The sequence below is a fragment of the Arachis hypogaea genome, chromosome 10 (assembly GCF_003086295.3).
Source record: "Arachis hypogaea cultivar Tifrunner chromosome 10, arahy.Tifrunner.gnm2.J5K5, whole genome shotgun sequence".
Lineage (NCBI taxonomy): Eukaryota > Viridiplantae > Streptophyta > Magnoliopsida > Fabales > Fabaceae > Arachis > Arachis hypogaea.
The window spans coordinates 54,577,496-54,596,560 of record NC_092045.1 but is presented as its reverse complement, the minus strand read 5'-3'; the positions used below and the strand labels follow the sequence as shown (position 1 = coordinate 54,596,560).

The window sequence follows — 19,065 nt, the reverse complement described above, 5'->3', positions numbered from 1 at the left end:
TAATGGAGGACCTTGTTTCAGTCATGAAACTTTGAGTGGTTTTGATTAGATCAGAGACCATGGTTGCTAAGTCAGAGTTATTCTGCTTAGAACTCTCTGTCTGTTGCTGAGAAGATGATGGAAAAGGCTTGCTATTGCTAGACCTGTTTCTTCCACCATTATTATTGTTGAAACCTTGTTGGGGTCTCTGTTGATCCTTCCATGAGAAATTTGGATGATTTCTCCATGAAGGATTATAGGTGTTTCCATAGGGTTCTCCCATGTAATTCACCTCTTCCATTGAAGGGTTCTCAGGATCATAAGCTTCTTCCTCAGATGAAGCTTCCTTAGTACTGCTTGGTGCATTTTGCATTCCAGACAGACTTTGAGAAATCATATTGACTTGTTGAGTCAATATTTTATTCTGAGCCAATATGGCATTCAGAGTGTCAATCTCAAGAACTCTTTTCTTCTGACTAGTCCCATTGTTCACAGGATTTCTTTCAGAAGTGTACATGAATTGGTTATTTGCAACCATTTCAATTAGCTCTTGAGCTTCTGTAGGCGTCTTATTCAGATGAAGAGAGCCTCCAGCAGAGCTATCCAAGGACATCTTGGACAGTTCAGAGAGACCATCATAGAAAATTCCTATGATGCTCCATTCAGAAAGCATGTCAGAGGGACATTTTCTGATTAATTGTTTGTATCTTTCCCAAGCTTCATAGAGGGATTCTCCTTCCTTCTGTCTGAAGGTTTGGACTTCCACTCTAAGCTTACTCAATTTTTGAGGTAGAAAGAACTTTGCCAAGAAGGCATTGACTATCTTTTCCCAAGAGTCCAGGCTTTCTTTAGGTTGAGAGTCCAACAATGTCCTAGCTCTGTCTCTTACAGCAAAAGGGAATAGCATAAGTCTGTAGACCTCAGGGTCAACCCCATTAGTCTTGACTGTGTCACAGATTTGCAAGAACTCAGCTAAAAACTGATGAGGATCTTCTAGTGGAAGTCCATGGAACTTGCAATTCTGTTGCATTAGAGAAACTAATTGAGGCTTAAGCTCAAAGTTGTTTGCTCCAATGGCAGGGATAGGGATGCTTCTCCCATAGAAATCGGGAGTAGGTGCAGTAAAGTCACCCAGCACCTTCTTTGCATTGTTGGCATTGTTGTTTTCAGCTGCCATGTGTTCTTCTCCTTTGAAGAAGTCGGTCAGGTCCTCTAAAGAGAGTTGTGCTTTGGCTTCTCTTAGCTTTCTCTTCAAGGTCCTTTCAGGTTCAGGATCAGCCTCAACAAGAATGCCTTTGTCTTTGCTCCTGCTCATAAGAAAGAGAAGAGAACAAGAAATATGGAATCCTCTATGTCACAGTATAGAGATTCCTTGAAGTGTCAGAGGAAAAGAAGAGTAGAAGACAGAAGTAGAAAGTTCGAACTTATCAAAGGAGATGGAGTTCGAATTTTGCATTAAGGAATAGTGTTAGTCCATAAATAGAAGAATATGAGAAGGAGGGAAGTGGTTTTCGAAAATTAAGTAAGAAATTTTGAAAACATTTTGAAAAACACTAATTAATTTTCGAAAACCAAGAGTGGGAGAGAGATCAGGTGATTTTTGAAAAAAGATTTTGAAATTAGAAATCAAAGAGATTTGATTGAAAATTATTTTGAAAAAGATGTGGTTAAGAAGATATGATTGGTTTTAAAAAATGTGATTGAGAAGATATGATTTGAAAAACATTTTAAAAAGATTTGATTTTGAAAATTAAAAACTTGGCTAACAAGAAAAGATATGATTCAAACATTAAACCTTTCTCAACAGAAAAGGCAACATACTTGAAATGTTGAATCAAATCATTAATTGATAGCAAGTATTTTTGAAAATAAAAAGAAATTGATTTTGAAAAAGATTTGATTGAAAAGATATGATTTGAAAAAGATTTGAATTTGAAAAACTTTGAAAACCTGAAAAAAAATTGCATTGAAAAACAGAATCTTCCCCCTTGTGCCATGCACCATTCTGGGCGTTTAACGCCCAAAACTATACCTTTTTGGGCGTTAAACGCCCAACCAGGTACCCTGGCTGGCGTTTAAACGCCAGTCTGTCCTTCTTCACTGGGCGTTTTGAACGCCCAGCTTTTTCTGTATAATTCCTCTGCTGTATGTTCTGAATCTTCAATTCTCTGTATCATTGACTTGAGAAGACACAAATTAAAAATATTTTTGGATTTTTAATAATAAGAAAAAATGCAACAAGAATCAAATAACAATGCATGCAAGACACCAAACTTAGCAGTTTGTATACTACTGACACTAACAGAATGAAAATGCATATGAGACACACAAAACACTCAAGTCAATTGAATTCAAAGATCAGAGCACGAAAATTAACAAGAATTACTTGAGAATCCTTAATACACATGAATGAATGCATGCAATTGACACCAAACTTAACATGAGACACTAGACTCAAACAAGAATTTTTTGGATTTTATGATTTTTTTGATTTTTTTTTTCGAAAATTAAGTGGAAAAAGAAGATAAAGGTATCAAAATTCTTAATGAGAATTCCAGGAATCAGTGCAGTGCTAGTCTAAGACTCCGGTCCAGGAATTAGACATGGCTTCACAGCCAGCCAAGCTTTCAAAGAAAGCTTCGGTCCAAAACACTAGACATGGCCAATGGCCAGCCAAGCCTTAGCAGATCACTGCTCCAAAAGCAAGATTGATAAAGATCAACAAGCTCTTGTGATGATAAGTTGAAACCTCGGTCCAATGAGATTAGACATGGCTTCTCAGCCAGCCAGACTTCAACAAATCATCATGAAACTCTAGAATTCATCTTCAAGAATTTCGAAAAAAATAAATACCTAATCTAAGCAACAAGATGAACCGTCAGTTGTCCAAACTGAACAATCCCCGGCAACGGCGCCAAAAACTTGGTGCGCGAAATTGTGAACAATACTTTTCACAAATCTCATAATCCCCGGTCATGAACCCCAAAAACTTGGTGTTCAATACCATGGCATTACACAACTTCGCACAACTAACCAGCAAGTGCACTGGGTCGTCCAAGTAATAAACCTTACGCGAGTAAGGGTCGATCCCACGGAGATTGTTAGTATGAAGCAAGCTATGGTCATCTTGTAAATCTTAGTCAGGCAAACTCAAATGGATATGGTGATGAACGAAAATAAACATAAAGGTAAAGATAGAGATACTTATGTAATTCACTGGTAGGAACTTCAGATAAGCGCATGAAGATGCCTTCCCTTCCGTCTCTCTGCTTTCCTACTGTCTTCATCCAATCCTTCTTACTCCTTTCCATGGCAAGCTTATGTAGGGTTTCACCGTTGTCAGTGGCTACCTCCCATCCTCTCAGTGAAAACGTTCCTATGCTCTGTCACAGCATGGCTAATCATCTGTCGGTTCTCGGTCAGGCCGGAATAGAATCCAGTGATTCTTTTGCGTCTGTCACTAACGCCCCGCCTGCTAGGAGTTTGAAGCACGTCACAGTCATTCAATCATTGAATCCTACTCAGAATACCACAGACAAGGTTAGACCTTCCGGATTCTCTTGAATGCCGCCATCAGTTCTAGCCTATACCACGAAGACTCTGATCTCACGGAATGGTTGGCTCGTTTGTCAGACGAGCACTCGGTTGTCAGGCGATCAACCATGCATCGTGCAATCAGGAATCCAAGAGATATTCACTCAATCGAAGGTAGAACGGAGGTGGTTATCAGTCACACGTTCATAAGTGAGAATGATGATTAGTGTCACGGATCATCACATTCATCAAGTTGAAGAACAAGTGATATCTTAGAACAAGAACAAGCGGAATTGAATAGAAGAACAATAGTAATTGCATTAATACTCGAGGTACAGCAGAGCTCCACACCTTAATCTATGGTGTGTAGAAACTCCACCGTTGAAAATACATAAGTACAGGGTCTAGGCATGGCCGAATGGCCAGCCTCCCAATGATCTAAGATAGCATCAAAACAAGGATAACTACCCCGATATCTCAATACAATAGTAAAAGGTCCTACTTATAGAAAACTAGTAGCCTAGGGTGTACAGAGATGAGTAAAAGACATAAAAATCCACTTCCGGGCCCACTTGGTGTGTGCTTGGGCTGAGCAATGAAGCTTTTTCGTGTAGAGACTCTTCTTGGAGTTAAACGCCAGCTTTAGTGCCAGTTTGGGCGTTTAACTCCCATTTGGGTGCCAGTTCCGGCGTTTAACGCTGGAAATCTTGAAGGTGACTTTGAACACCGGTTTGGGCCATCAAATCTTGGGCAAAGTATAGACTATCATATATTGCTGGAAAGCCCAGGATGTCTACTTTCCAACGCCGTTGAGAGCGCGCCAATTGGGCTTCTGTAGCTCCAGAAAATCCACTTCGAGTGCAGGGAGGTCAGAATCCAACAGCATCTGCAGTCCTTTTTAGTCTCTGAATCAGATTTTTGCTCAGGTCCCTCAATTTCAGCCAGAAAATACCTGAAATCACAGAAAAACACACAAACTCATAGTAAAGTCCAGAAAAGTGAATTTTAACTAAAAACTAATAAAAATATACTAAAAACTAACTAGATCATACTAAAAACATACTAAAAACAATGCCAAAAAGCGTACAAATTATCCGCTCATCATTGCCCAGTAGGCCTTGTGTTCCAGTTCCACTGGCAAGTGACATGCCTTTCCATACACAAGCTGATATGGAGAGGTCCCTATAGGGGTCTTGAATGCTGTTCTGTATGCCCACAGAGCATCATCCAAGCTTCTTGCCCAATCCCTTCTTCGGTTAATTACAGTCCGTTCCAGGATTCTTTTGAGTTCTCTATTTGAGACTTCAGCTTGCCCATTAGTCTGTGGATGATATGGAGTAGCTACCCTATGGCTAACTCCATAACGAACCAAAGCAGAGTAAAGCTGTTTATTGCAGAAATGAGTGCCCCCATCACTGATTAATACTCTAGGGGTACCAAATCTGCTGAAGATGTGTTTCTGGAGGAATTTTAACACTGTCTTAGTGTCATTAGTGGGTGTTGCAATAGCCTCCACCCATTTGGATACATAATCCACTGCCACCAAAATATAAGTGTTTGAGTATGATGGTGGGAAAGGTCCCATGAAGTCAATACCCCATACATCAAACAATTCAATCTCCAAGATCCCTTGTTGAGGCATGGCATAACTGTGAGGCAGATTTCCAGATTTTTGACAATTGTCACAATTAAGTACAAACACTCGGGAATCTTCATAGAGAGTAGGCCAGTAGAAGCCACATTGGAGGACTCTTGTGGCTGTTCGCTCACTTCCAAAATGTCCTCCATACTGTGATCCATGGCAGTGCCATAGGATCTTCTGCGCTTCTTCTTTAAGCACACATCTACGGATTACTCCGTCTGCACATCTTTTGAAGAGATATGGTTCATCCCAAAGATAGTACTTTGCATCTGTGATCAATTTCTTTGATTGCTGTCTACTGTACTCTTTGGGTATGAACCTCACTGCCTTGTAGTTTGCAATGTCTGCAAACCATGGAACTTCCTGGATGGAAAAGAGTTGCTCATCAAGAAAGGTTTTAGAGATCTCGGTGAGAGGGAGGGATGCCCCTTCTACTGGTTCTATTTGGGACAGGTGATCTGCTACTTGGTTTTCTGTCCCTTTTCTGTCTCTTATTTCTATATCAAACTCTTGCAGAAGCAACACCCAACTGATAAGTCTGGATTTTGAATCCTGCTTTGTGAGTAGATATTTAAGAGCAGCATGATCAGTGTACACAATCACTTTTGATCCTACTAAATAGGATCTAAACTTGTCAATGGCATAAACTACTGTAAGCAGCTCTTTTTCTGTGGTTGTGTAGTTCTTCTGTGCGTCATTTAGAGCACGACTGGTATAGTAAATGACGTGCAGGAGCTTGTCATGCCTTTGTCCCAACACTGCACCAATGGCATGGTCACTAGCATCACACATTAGTTCAAATGGCAATGTCCAGTTTGGTGCAGAGATTATTGGTGCTGTGACCAATTTAGCTTTCAGAGTCTCAAATGCCTGCAGACACTCTTTATCAAAGACAAATGGCGTGTCAGCAGCTAACAGGTTGCTCAGAGGTTTGGCGATTTTCGAAAAATCCTTTATAAACCTTCTATAGAATCCTGCATGCCCCAGAAAGCTTCTGATTGCCTTAACATTGGCAGGTGGTGGTAATTTTTCAATTACCTCTACCTTAGCTTGATCTACTTCTATTCCCTTGTTCGAAATTTTGTGCCCAAGGACAATTCCTTCAGTCACCATAAAGTGACACTTCTCCCAGTTTAAAACAAGGTTAGTCTCTTGGCATCTTTTTAGAACAAGTGCTAGATGGTTAAGGCAGGAGCTGAATGAGTCTCCAAATAGTGAAAAGTCATCAATGAAGACTTCCAGAAATTTTTCCACCATATCAGAGAAAATAGAAAGCATGCACCTTTGAAAGGTTGCGAGTGCATTGCACAAACCAAATGGCATCCTTCTGTATGCAAATACTCCAGATGGACATGTAAATGCCATTTTCTCTTGATCCTGGGGATCTACTGCAATTTGATTATAACCTGAATATCCATCCAGGAAGCAGTAATATTCATGACCTGCTAGTCTTTCTAGCATCTGGTCTATGAATTGTAAATGAAAATGATCCTTTCTGGTGGCTGTATTGAGCCTTCTATAATCAATACACATACGCCACCCTGTAACTGTTCTTGTAGGAACCAGTTCATTTTTTTCATTATGAACCACTGTCATGCCTCCCTTCTTAGGGACGACTTGGACAGGGCTTACCCAGGGGCTGTCGGAAATAGGATAAATAATCCCAGCCTCTAGTAATTTAGTGACTTCCTTCTGCACCACTTCCTTCATGGCTGGATTCAGTCACCTTTGTGGCTGGACCACTGGCTTGGCGTCACCCTCCAATAGGATCTTGTGCATGCATCTGGCTGGGCTAATGCCCTTGAGATTACTAATGGACCACCCAAGAGCTGTCTTGTGTGTCCTTAGCACTTGAATTAGTGCTTCCTCTTCCTATGGCTCCAAGGTAGAGCTTATGATTACAGGAAAGGTATCACCTTCTCCCAGAAATGCATATTTTAGGGATGGTGATAATGGTTTGAGCTCGGGTTTAGGATGTTTCTCCTCTTCCTAAGGGATTTTCAGAGGTTATATTATTTTCTCTGATTCCTCCAGATCAGGCTGAACATCTTTAAAGATGTCCTCTAGCTCTGATTCGAGACTCTCAGCCATATTGACCTCTCTTACCAGAGAGTCAATGATATCAACACTCATGCAGTCATTTGGGGTGTCTGGATGTTGCATAGCTTTGACAACATTCAACTTGAACTCCTCCTCATTGACTCTCAGGGTTACTTCCAATTTTTGGACGTCAATGAGGGTTTGGCTAGTTACTAGGAAAGGTCTTCCTAGAATGAGAGTTGCACTCTTGTGCTCCTCCATTTCCAGCACCACAAAGTCAGTAGGAAAGGCAAATGGCCCAACCTTGACAATCATATCTTCAATCACGCCTGATGGGTATTTAATGGAGCCATCAGCAAGTTGAAGACATATCCGGGTTGGTTTGACTTCTTCAGTCAAACCAAGCTTTGTGATAATAGATGCAGGTATTAGGTTGATACTTGCCCCAAGATCACATAGAGCTTGCTTGGTACAATTACCCTCTAATGTGCATAGTATCATAAAGCTCCCGGGATCTTTAAGCTTCTCAGGTAAGCTTTTCAGAATGACTGCACTGCATTCTTCAGTGAGGTAAACTTTTTCAGTTTCCCTCCAATCCTTCTTATGACTTAAGATCTCTTTCATGAACTTAGCATAAGAGGGTATTTGCTCAAGTGCTTCTGCAAACGGAATCTTTATTTCAAGAGTCCTGAGATAGTCTGCAAAGCGGGCAAATTGCTTATCCTGTTCTGCTTGGCAAAGCTTTTGAGGATAAGGCATTTTGGCTTTATATTCCTCAACCTTAGTTGCTGCAGGTTTATTACCTACAGAAGTGGGTTGGGAAGCCTTTTTAGAAGGGTTGTTATCAGCACTTGTGTGTGACTGATCCCCCACTGGCGTTTGAATGCCAGGGGTAGAAGCTGGAGTGGCGTTAGACGCCAACTCCTTATTTGTTACTGGCGTCTGAACACCAGAACTGTGCTCCCTTTGGGCGTTCAACGCCGGATCCATGCTTATTTCTGGCGTTGAACGCCAGGAATGAGCCTGGGCTGGGCGTTCGGCGCCAGCATTATTCCTCTCTGGGTTCTGATTGTCCTCAGAGGGATTTTGAGTAGCCATTTGTTCATTTCTTGGCTTCCTGCTGCTTTGAAGTGAGGTATTTAATGTTTTTCCACTTCTTAATTGAACTGCTTGGCATTCTTCTGTTATTTGTTTTGATAGTTGCTTTTCTGTTTGCTTTAACTGTACTTCCATATTCATGTTAGCCATTCTTGTTTCTTATACTATTTCCTTAAATTCGGATAGCTGTTGAGTTAGAAAGTCTAGTTGCTGATTGAATTCATTAGCCTGATCTACAGGACTAAGTTCAGCAGTTGCTATTTTAGCTTCTTCTTTCATAGAAGATTCACTGCTCAGGTACAGATGCTGATTTCTGGAAACTGTATCAATAAGCTCTTGAGCTTCTTCAATTGTTTTTCTCATATGTATAGATCCACCAACTGAATGGTCTAGAGAAATTTGAGCTCTTTCTGTAAGCCCATAGTAGAAGATGTCTAATTGCACCCATTCTGAAAACATTTCAGAGGGGCATTTTCTCAGCATCTCTCTGTATCTCTCCCAAACATCATAAAGAGATTCATTATCTCCTTGTTTGAAGCCTTGGATGCTCAGCCTTAGCTGTGTCATCCGTTTTGGAGGAAAATGGTGATTCAGGAATTTGTCTGACAGCTGTTTCCATGTTTTTATGCTGTTCTTAGGTTGGTTATTTAACCACCTCTTAGCTTGATCTTTTATAGCAAATGGAAACAGTAGTAATCTGTAGACATCCTGATCTACTTCCTTATCATGTACTGTGTCAGCAATTTGTAAAAATTGTGCCAGAAACTCTGTAGGTTCTTCCTGTGGAAGACCGAAATACTGGCCGTTTTGCTGCACCATGATAATGAGATGAGGATTTAACTCAAAGCTACTAACTCCAATGGAGGGTATACAGATACTACTCCCATATGAAGCAGTAGTGGGGTTAGCATATGACCCCAGAGTCCTCCTGGACTGTTCATTTCCACTTAATTCCATGATGGAACAAGGGAGATGATATGTATGTTGATATTATTTAAAATAAAATAAAAAATGGAATAAATAAAAACGAAATAAATAAAAAAAAGTAAAATAAAAAAAGAAATTGAAAATATTTTGTGAAGATTTTCGAAAAATTTTGAAATTGAAATCTGAAATTTTTATATAAAAATTTCGAAATTATAGTTTAAAATTAGTTAGAAAATATATTATTATTATTATTATTTCTTTTTTTTGAATTTTGAATTTTATGATGAAAGAGAAAAACACACAAAAGACACAAGACTTAAAATTTTTAGATCTAATGCTCCTTATTTTCGAAAATTTTGGAGGAAAAACACCAAGGAACACCAAACTTAAAAATTTTAAGATCAAAACACAAGAAAGACTCAAGAACACCTTGAAGATTCACAAGAACACCAAGAACAAAAGAAAGAACACCAAACTTAAAATTTTTATAAACCCAAGATAAGTTTTCGAAAATTATATCAAACTTAACAAGAAAACACCAAACTTAAAGTTTGGCACAAGATTAAATCAAAAAAAATTATTTTTGAAAAAGATTTTCAAAAGACCTGGTGCCCAATCATCAAGAATATAAGCCAATGCTCTAGCCAATTGGGAGTAAATGTAACACTTGTTCTGAATAGATATATTCCTTTTGGAAGATTAATGCTTTAAAAAGAACACAAGTGAAACAAGAAGAAACACAGAACAAGAAAAATCACAGATCAAACAAGAAAAATTAACAAGAACAATTTGAAGATCAAGAAAAAAAAAACAAGAACATGCAATTCGAAAAGTTAAAGAAAAATATAAAATATGCAATTAACACCAAACTTAGAACAAGACACTGAACTCACGAAAAATTAACAATTAATTAAGAAAAATAATATTTTTGAAAAGAAACTATCCTATCAGAATTTAATGACTCTATAACAATAAAGATAAATTATTCCTAATCTATGAAATAAAATAAACCTTTAGTTGTTCAAACTCGAATAATCCCCGGCAACGGCGCCAAAAACTTGGTGCACGAATTTGCAATCCGTACAACTAACCAGCAAGTGCACTGGGTCGTCCAAGTAATACCTTACGTGAGTAAGGGTCGATCCCACAGAGATTATTGGTTTGAAGCAAGCTATGTTTATCTTATTAATCTTAGTTAGGATGCCAATAAGGTTATTTGGATTTGATTGTAAGAAGTTAAAGTGTTTGGAATAAGGAATTGTTACTTTATTAATGGAGAATATGTTGGAGTTTTGGAGATGCTTTGTCCTCTGAATTTTTGCAATGTAATATTCAACTCAATTGTTTGTAAAGTTCATCCATGGCAAGCTGTATGTAGGGTGTCACCATCGTCAGTGGCTACTTCCCATCCTCTCAGTGAAAATGATCCAGATGCTCTGTCACAGCACGCCTAATCAGTTGTTAGTTCTCGATCATGTTGGAATAGGATCCATTGATCCTTTTGCGTTTGTCATCACTCCCAGCAATCGCGAGTTTGAAGCTCGTCACAGCCATTCAATCCTTGAATCCTACTTGGAATACCACAGATAAGGTTTAGACTTTCCAGATCCTCAAGAGTGGCCGCCATCAGTTCTAGCTTATACTACGAAGATTCTGATTAAGGAAGCTAAGAGATGCTCATTCAATCTGATGTAGAACGGAGGTATTTGTTAGGTACACGTTCATGGATTGAGGGAGATGATGAGTGTCATGGATCATCACCTCCTTCACAATTAAGCGCGAATGAACATCTTAGATAGGAATACACACACGTTTGAATGAAATAGAAACAATTGCATTAATCCATTGAGACGCTGCAGAGCTCCTCACCTCCAACAATGGAGTTTAGAGACTCATGCCGTCCAAGTGTATAAAATTCAGATCTGAAAATGTCATGAGGTCAAAAGTAATCCTCTAAAAGTTGTTTAAATAGTAAACTAGTAACCTAGGTTTACAGAAAATGAGTAAACTAAGATAATTGGTGCAGAAATCCACTTCTGGGGCCCACTTGGTGTGTACTGGGGCTGAGACTAAAGCTTCTCACGTGCTTTGGCTATTTCTAGAGTTGAACTCCAGGTTGTGAAGTGTTTTGGGCGTTGAACTCCAACTTGTAACCTGTTTCTGGCGCTGGACGCCAGACAACAGCATGATATTGGCGTTGAACACCAGTTTGCATCATTTATCTTCGTGCAAAGTATGGACTATTAGATATTGCTGGAAAGCCCTGGATGTCGACTTTCCAACGCCGTTGAGAGCGCGCCAATTGAACTCCTGTAGCTCCAGAAAATTCATTTCGAGTGCAGGGAGGTCAGAATCCAACAGCATCAGCAGTCCTTTTTCAGCCTAACTCAGATTTTTGCTCAGCTCCCTCAATTTCAGCCAGAAAATACCTGAAATCACAGAAAAACACACAAACTCATAGTAAAGTCCAGAAATATGATTTTTGTCTAAAAACTAATAATATTCTACTAAAAACTAATTAAAACATACTAAAATCTACATGAAATTACCCCCAAAAAGCGTATAAAATATCCGCTCATCAATGGTCTTGGACTTCAATCCAAGAATAGTTAGGGCAGCATTTCGACTACCACCTCCAAATTATGGTTTGGAGACTTATAGTGAGACGATGAGTCAAGACCGAAGGTATGACCAAGTGCTTGCTGACATTTGCCTCTTGGGAGCTTAGTGGATGTTGAGTTCGGATAGGCAGCCAAACGAATTGAGCCAGCATGACCTTAAGCCAGTTGCTAGAGGATGGTTGGAGTTCATCCAATGCTCTATTATCTGAACTAGAAACCTCTTCGAGTGCATGGTGGATAGGGCCCTCATGATCAACTATATCATGATCGGTTATGAGGTGGCAGTAGAGGACATTATTCCACAACAACTCTATAGCATAACCTCCAACTCCTATACGCATGAGAAGCTAGCCTTCCTCACCTTATTTATTGGCTTTATGAGGCCGCAGAGGTCTGCGTGGACAATGATTTTCCTATTCCCATCGAGTGGCCGATCTCAAGGAAGACTATGGAGCATGCACGAGAATATGCAAGGGTTCCAAGACGACAAGTTAAGGAAAAAGCACAACAAGTTCCTCCACTACCTCCCATGCCTCGAGAGCACTACTTCCCACCTCAAGTGTAACAACCCCGGTTTTCGAGTACGTGAGATCTTTTTTTGAAAGTACAGATTTCTCCGAAAGATCAATAAGGGGAGAACCTCTGATATATCATCAAGCATCTCAATCCTCATTGTTATTATGTCATCTTTAATCTAGAACCTCTTTTGGGACAAGCTCAACAATGCAATCATGAAAAACCTAGTTTTTGAACCGTATCAGTTAGGATTTTTGATTCTGTTTTCTGTAAATAGTCTCAATTTGACGAACCGGACTCGATTTATGAGAGAAGAAAGATAATAGTATACTATCATTGATGAGCGAATAATTTATACACTTTTTGGCATTGTTTTTAGGTAGTTGTTAGTATGTTTTAGTTACTTTTTAGTATATTTTTATTAGTTTTTACGCAAAATTCACATTTTTGGACTTTACTATGAGTTTGTGTGTTTTTCTGTGATTTCAAGTATTTTCTGGCTGAAATTGAGGGACCTGAGCAAAAATCTGATTCAGATGCTGAAAAAGGACTGTAGATGCTGTTGGATTCTAACCTCCCTGCACTCGAATTGAATTTTCTGGAGCTACAGAAACCCAATTCGTGCGTGAATGATGGAATTCCCCTTTACTCTTCAATCCTTGGCTTTAAATAGCATTTTTGGTGCCAAAGTTGGTTGGGATTGGGCCCCACAACCCTTTTGAATTTGCTGGCCACGTTTTCATTAATAAATCATATTCCAACATCGACGCGTACGCGCACAGCACGCGTACTTGTCCATGGGGTAATTCGTAAGGTGCGCGTAAGCGCCAGGTACGCACGCGCGTCCATGGGTGAGTTCAATTCTTTGGCTTTTCATGATCTTCTCCCCTTTGTATGCTTTCCTTTCACTCCTTTGATCCTTCCCTAGCCCTTTTCAACCTGAAATCACTTATCAAACAAATCAAGGCATCTAGTGGAATCAAAGGTGAATTAAAATTAACTAATTTAAGGTCTAGAAAGCATGTTTTCACATTTAAGCACAAATTAAGGGAGAATCATGAAACCATACTATTTTATTGAATAAATGTGGGTAAAAGGTCATAAAATCCCTTAAATTCAACACAAGATAAACCCTACAAATGGGGTTTATCAACCTCCCCACACTTAAAGCAAGCATGTCCTCATGCTTAAACCAAGAATGAAGTAAGGGTATGGCATTTATTCAATGGAGAGTAACTAAATACAATCTACCTATATGCAACTATCTAAATGAATGCAATTGCTTGGTCAAAATAAATCAATTCCCAAGAAGATGATCATAGGTGGAAACATGTAATTGAGCATCAAACCCTCACCGGATGTATTTGCACTCTATTCGCTCAAGTGTTTAGGGTTGATTCTCTCAATTCTCTCCTAATCATGCTTTCTAAGATTTTTTTTTCTTCTAACAATCGACATATATTTCATGCATGCATACAAGTATCATGAGGTCCTTTCTTTGGTTGTAATGGGGTTAGGGTCAGGGTAGGATGCATATTTGGTCAAGTGAACTTGAAATTTGAATCTTTGATAAGCTTACACTTCCCACCTAACCTATGACATCCTATACAATTAAGTTCTAACCTAATTACCCATTTTCACTCTTTCACATACTCATGTATCCCTTTTCATTTTACAACACTTATGCATTGATTTTATTGAGCTACACTTTGGGGCATTTTGTCCCCTTTTATTGCTTTCTTTTTCTTCTTTTTCTTTCTTTTCTAATTTCTTTCTTTTTTTTGATATCTACATTTTTTCTTTTTTTTCTTTTTTTTTCTTTCGTTTTTCTTATTTTTTTCTTTCTTTCAAGATTATCAATGCATAAGGTCTTTCATTTAATTAACGCATGAGTATGTACCCGATTTCCAAATATAGAAATATAAAACAAAAACATCCTTTTAACTCAACCAATGTCCCAAGTTTCCCACACTTGAATGATACTCACACACACTAGCCTAAGCTAATCAAAGATCCAAATTAAGGACATTTATTGTTTTTCGCTTTAAGGCTTGTAATGTGCTAAATTAAGAACAAAGTGGGTTAATCGTAGGCTCAAATTTGCTAACAATGGAAGATAAAAGGTAAGGCCATTTGGGTAAGTGAGCTAAATGAAATAATGGCCTCATATAAGTGCATGAATACACAAAATAATGGACATAAATAATCAAACAAATCAAAGATCATAATCATAGAAAGAGAATAATGCACACAAGAAGAAAAATAAGTGGTTATAAGATGTAACCACACCATTAGGCTCAAATCTCACTTGCTTGTGTTCTTAGCTCAAAAACCATGTTCCACAATATATGTATGTGATTCAAGCAAGTTCTATGAAAAAGTTTTTCTCTCAAATCAATTAGTGCCCTATAGATAGAAATCATGAAAATTTTCATTATTTTGACTAAGCTTATTGTGAATATATATGAAAAATTAAGAAAATGCACGTAAAAATCCTAAAAAAGAAAATGAAAAAGTGTTGGATTAGAAACTTGTCACCCAACATCGCTGATCGGTCGGTGATGACCTCCCCACACTTAAAAGTTTGCACCGTCCTCGGTGCACTCAAAGATGAGTAAGGGGGTACGGCGAATCTCCGGATTGCTACCTTCAGCTGGTAGGTCAACCGGTGCTGCGTGTTCTTTCTTCCACTTTCGCTATTGCTCATGGTGCATCCATCATGAAAAACAGAAAATAACACCATAAGATGAGATGATATAAAAGCAAGGAAGCATACATTGATGGAATGAGGTAAATCACTAGGAATGAGTGAGTGAATTAGTGTGACATTAAGAAATATTAGGTATGTGAATTCTAAATTGTGCGGTTTAGAACACACATTAGCATAAAGGTAATATCACAAAAGAAGCATGCACTTCACTTATCCTAGTGTGCTTGTGATGCTTTAAGTGAACTTGTAAGGTAAAACAAGCATTGAAGAAGCATAAAAGCATTCAAGCTGAAAACATATGGATGCATATGATCAAGAAGCACAATGTATTGAGGTAAATGCACAACATCATCCATCAAGAGGTTGCCTAATCAAAGAATAAGGTTCAAATCACATGGTGGCCAAATCATGCAATTCAAGAAGATTAAACATGCTTGAAGGCAATTCTCATCACTTTGTATTCTTAAAAGGTAAGCATGAAAAACTCAAAACCAAGTAGTAGAATATAACTTCAATAATAGAGTCCAACAAAGTTTATAAACATAATGATGTTGAGATAACAACCTTTTTATCATCCAGCAGTAATTAATGGTAAATAAGAATAACAATCCAACACTTACAATGAAAAAGAGAAAATAAAATGAAAACTAACTAAAACTAACTAATCAACTAACTAACTAACTAATTAGTTAACTAAAATAAATGGTTATCAATGGAGTTTGGGAGTGTTGGATGGGAGGTAGAAGAAGGGAAGAAGAAAGGAGGAGAAAAGAAATGGAAAGAGGAGAAGAAAAGAAATGTAGTGAAGGAAGGAAATCCGCGCGTACGCGCGCATGTTGCGCGCGCGGATGGTAGTGGAATGGGCATTACGCATACGTGTAAGGCACGCGTATGCGTGCTTGGTAAACCGGAGATGAAGCGCGTACGCGTCCATCGCGCTTATGCCTGGGTTGATGTTTGTGCCTCAGGCACAAAGTTCGCACAGTGCAGGCGCAACTCTCGGGTCATTGGCTGGAGGTGGAACTTCTGCATGCATGCGAACGCGTCATGTGCGCGTGCGCGTGGAATGGCCAAAAAGCTCGGGCATGCGTACATGCACCGTACGCGTGATTTAAGAAAATTGTCGTGGTATAGAATTTCCTCAATTGAATGAATTCTCGTTGCAAGTATAGTTCTACACCACAAACAATCCTCCCAATCAAAAATATTGGTTGTCACATGTACAAACCCCAATGAAAATTAACCGAAGTATTAAGACTCTGGGTCGTCTCACAAGGAATTGCAATGAAGTGCTTAATTATTGGCTATGAGGGGTATAGGGGGGTTTTGATTGATATGAGGCAAGAAATTAAATGGACAAGAAGAAAAGTAAATCAAGCAAGTAATAAAGGGAGACATTCATGGTGATGGATTGAGATCATAGGCTTTCTATCCTAGTCATGCATGATTAATTCATCTTATTTAGTCAACTCCAACAAATAGGGAGAAAGTCAAACAAGATTAATTAATCATGTTACAAATATAAACAAGAATTTATCTTATTACGTCAACTCCAACAAATAGGGAGAAAGTCTAACGAGACTAGATAATCTCAATCCAAAAGTCCTAACCAACTTACTAATTAAACTAGCAAAAGATTAGCATCAATGGAAACAATATTCCATAAGTCCTAATCAACTCACTAATTAAATTAGCAAAAGATTAGCGTCAATGAAAATAATATTCCATAAGTCCTAATCAACTCACTAATTAAATTAGCAAAAGATTAGCGTCAATGGAAACAATATTAGCTAACAACTCTAGATCACCAACATAAGTTGGTTTTCATGACTCAAGATTGCCTAATTACTCTTTCCAAGCCAAGAATGCTCAAAATCTACTCTAACATCCTTCCAAGCATTTTGTCAAACACTTGGTGGGTACAAATGGAAAGCATGGTAAATGAGCAGGAATATAAAATCTACCAACTACCAATTGCAAGTAAAGTAAATCCACAATTCAAATCAACAATAAAAGAACAACAAACATTTCATTGGGAAACCACTTTTGCGCGTGCGCGCCTTGTACGCGTACGCGTCCATTGGTGCATTCCAAATCTTTATTTCTTCATGCATTCTCCTCTTTGCATGCTTTTCTCCTCATTTCTTCCATCCAATACTTGCCTTATGGACCTGAAATCACTTAACAAACACATCAAGGCATCGAATGGGATTAAAGTGAATTAAAATCACTAATTTATGGCCTAAAAAGCATGTTTTTACATTTAAGCACAATTCAAGGGAGAATTACAAAACCATGCTATTTCATTGAATAATTGTGGGAAAAGGTGAATAAATCTCCCAAAATAAGCACAAAATAAACCACGAAATTGGGGTTTATCAACGCGTACGCGTGGATGGTGCTCTGTTTTTCAAAAATTTTCTATGTTTTTACACCAATCCAAGTGTTCCAAACATTCAAACAGCTACCAAAACACCATAAAACCTTATTTAACATGCTAAAATACTAATTAAACTCAACAAACTAATCAAAACATGAATTTAAACTAATTCTATCAATATTTAAAAAAAAGAAAAATGAAAAGATTTTACCATGGTGGGGTGTCTCCCACCTAGCACTTTTGTTTATTGTCCTTGAGTTGGACTTATGGGGAGCTCCTTTTAAGGTGGCTTGTGCTTGAACTCATCTTGGAACATCCACCAATGCTTGGTTCTCCATTGTGCCCCATTCTTCAAAATTAATATCTCCAAGCTTTGATGGAGTTCTACACACACCATGGGCTACCAAAGTTGATCCTTATGTGTTCCTAGATCCCATATTTTATTTTCACACCCATCTCCAAGTTGATTATCATTAGTCCATGTGGGTGGTGAGCAAGGTGAATTCTCAACAAAGTGACCAAATATCCTTCTAGACCCATGCATTCTGGTTCTACACCAACCTTTGCTATCAAGCTTTGGACATGTGACCATCTCCCTTTTACTATTAAAGCCACTAATTTTTCTAAGTTAACCATCCGTCTCAAGCAAACCATATTCAAGGGGAATAATAAAGCTTAAGTATAAGGAATTTACCCACTTGAATGAATAAATGGATGGTGGTGGCTTGGGGAGAGGTATCTCCAATGTCCTTGCAAGCTCTACTCCCTTGTTTGCTTCCTTGTCAATCTCCACCTCTTCATAAACTTCTTCATTCTCAATCCTTTGTTCATCAACTTCATCTAACTCTTCTCCATCACTCAAGTCATAAATGGGAGGTCGAGAGAAATCTACCTTCACATCACTTTCAAATTCATTGGGAGAAGGTTCTTCAAATTCAAAGGATTCACCACCAAAAAAGTTGGATGCATGATCTTCATCACCAAGAAAACTCAATTCTTGCTTCACTCCCTCCAAGTCTTCATTTAAAATTTGTTTTGGAGGTTGTGCATGTCCCTCCTTAACATCAAATTCACTCTTCTTGGAAAGGTTCTCTTCAACTCTAGGTCCCCAAGGAGGTTCCACATCTCCTAAGTCTTCAACCACTTCTTCATCTTCTTCAATGATCATAGGCTCCTCCAATTGCTCTAATACAAAATAATATCCCTCATTCTCCACCGGAGTTTCTAATCTCTCCTTCATGCTATGCTTTTCAATTGATTCTCCATATGTGACCATGGGAGTGCTTTGAGTGCTCAAATATTGGGAGACTAAAACGGTTACTACCTTGATCAAGGTAGCCACAAATTCTATTGTCTCCCTTTTCATTTCTCCTTGCCCTTGAAGTATAAGGCTAAGGGTTTCATCCTTTGAGGATTGGGGTGGATAGGGGGATTCATTGTCATGGAGAAAGGGTTCATGATAGGGAAGTGATTCTTCTTGATAAGGGTATGTGGTGTATATTGAGGTGGTTCTTGGGAGTATGGATATTGGAATGGTGGTTCCATGCATGGCTCGTATGGTTCAAAAGGTGGTTGGTAAGATGGATACGAATTATGGTCAGATGGAGGTGCTTGGTGG

General features: G+C 38.6%; 1 non-coding gene across 1 annotated transcript; it reads left to right on the top strand.

The window, feature by feature from the left end:
• The first annotated feature begins 646 nt into the window (after positions 1–646).
• LOC112718862 (small nucleolar RNA R71) lies at positions 647–754 on the top strand. Its single transcript, XR_003161189.1, has one exon. It is a non-coding gene; the product is annotated as a small nucleolar RNA R71 (small nucleolar RNA).
• The last annotated feature ends 18,311 nt before the right edge of the window (positions 755–19,065 follow it).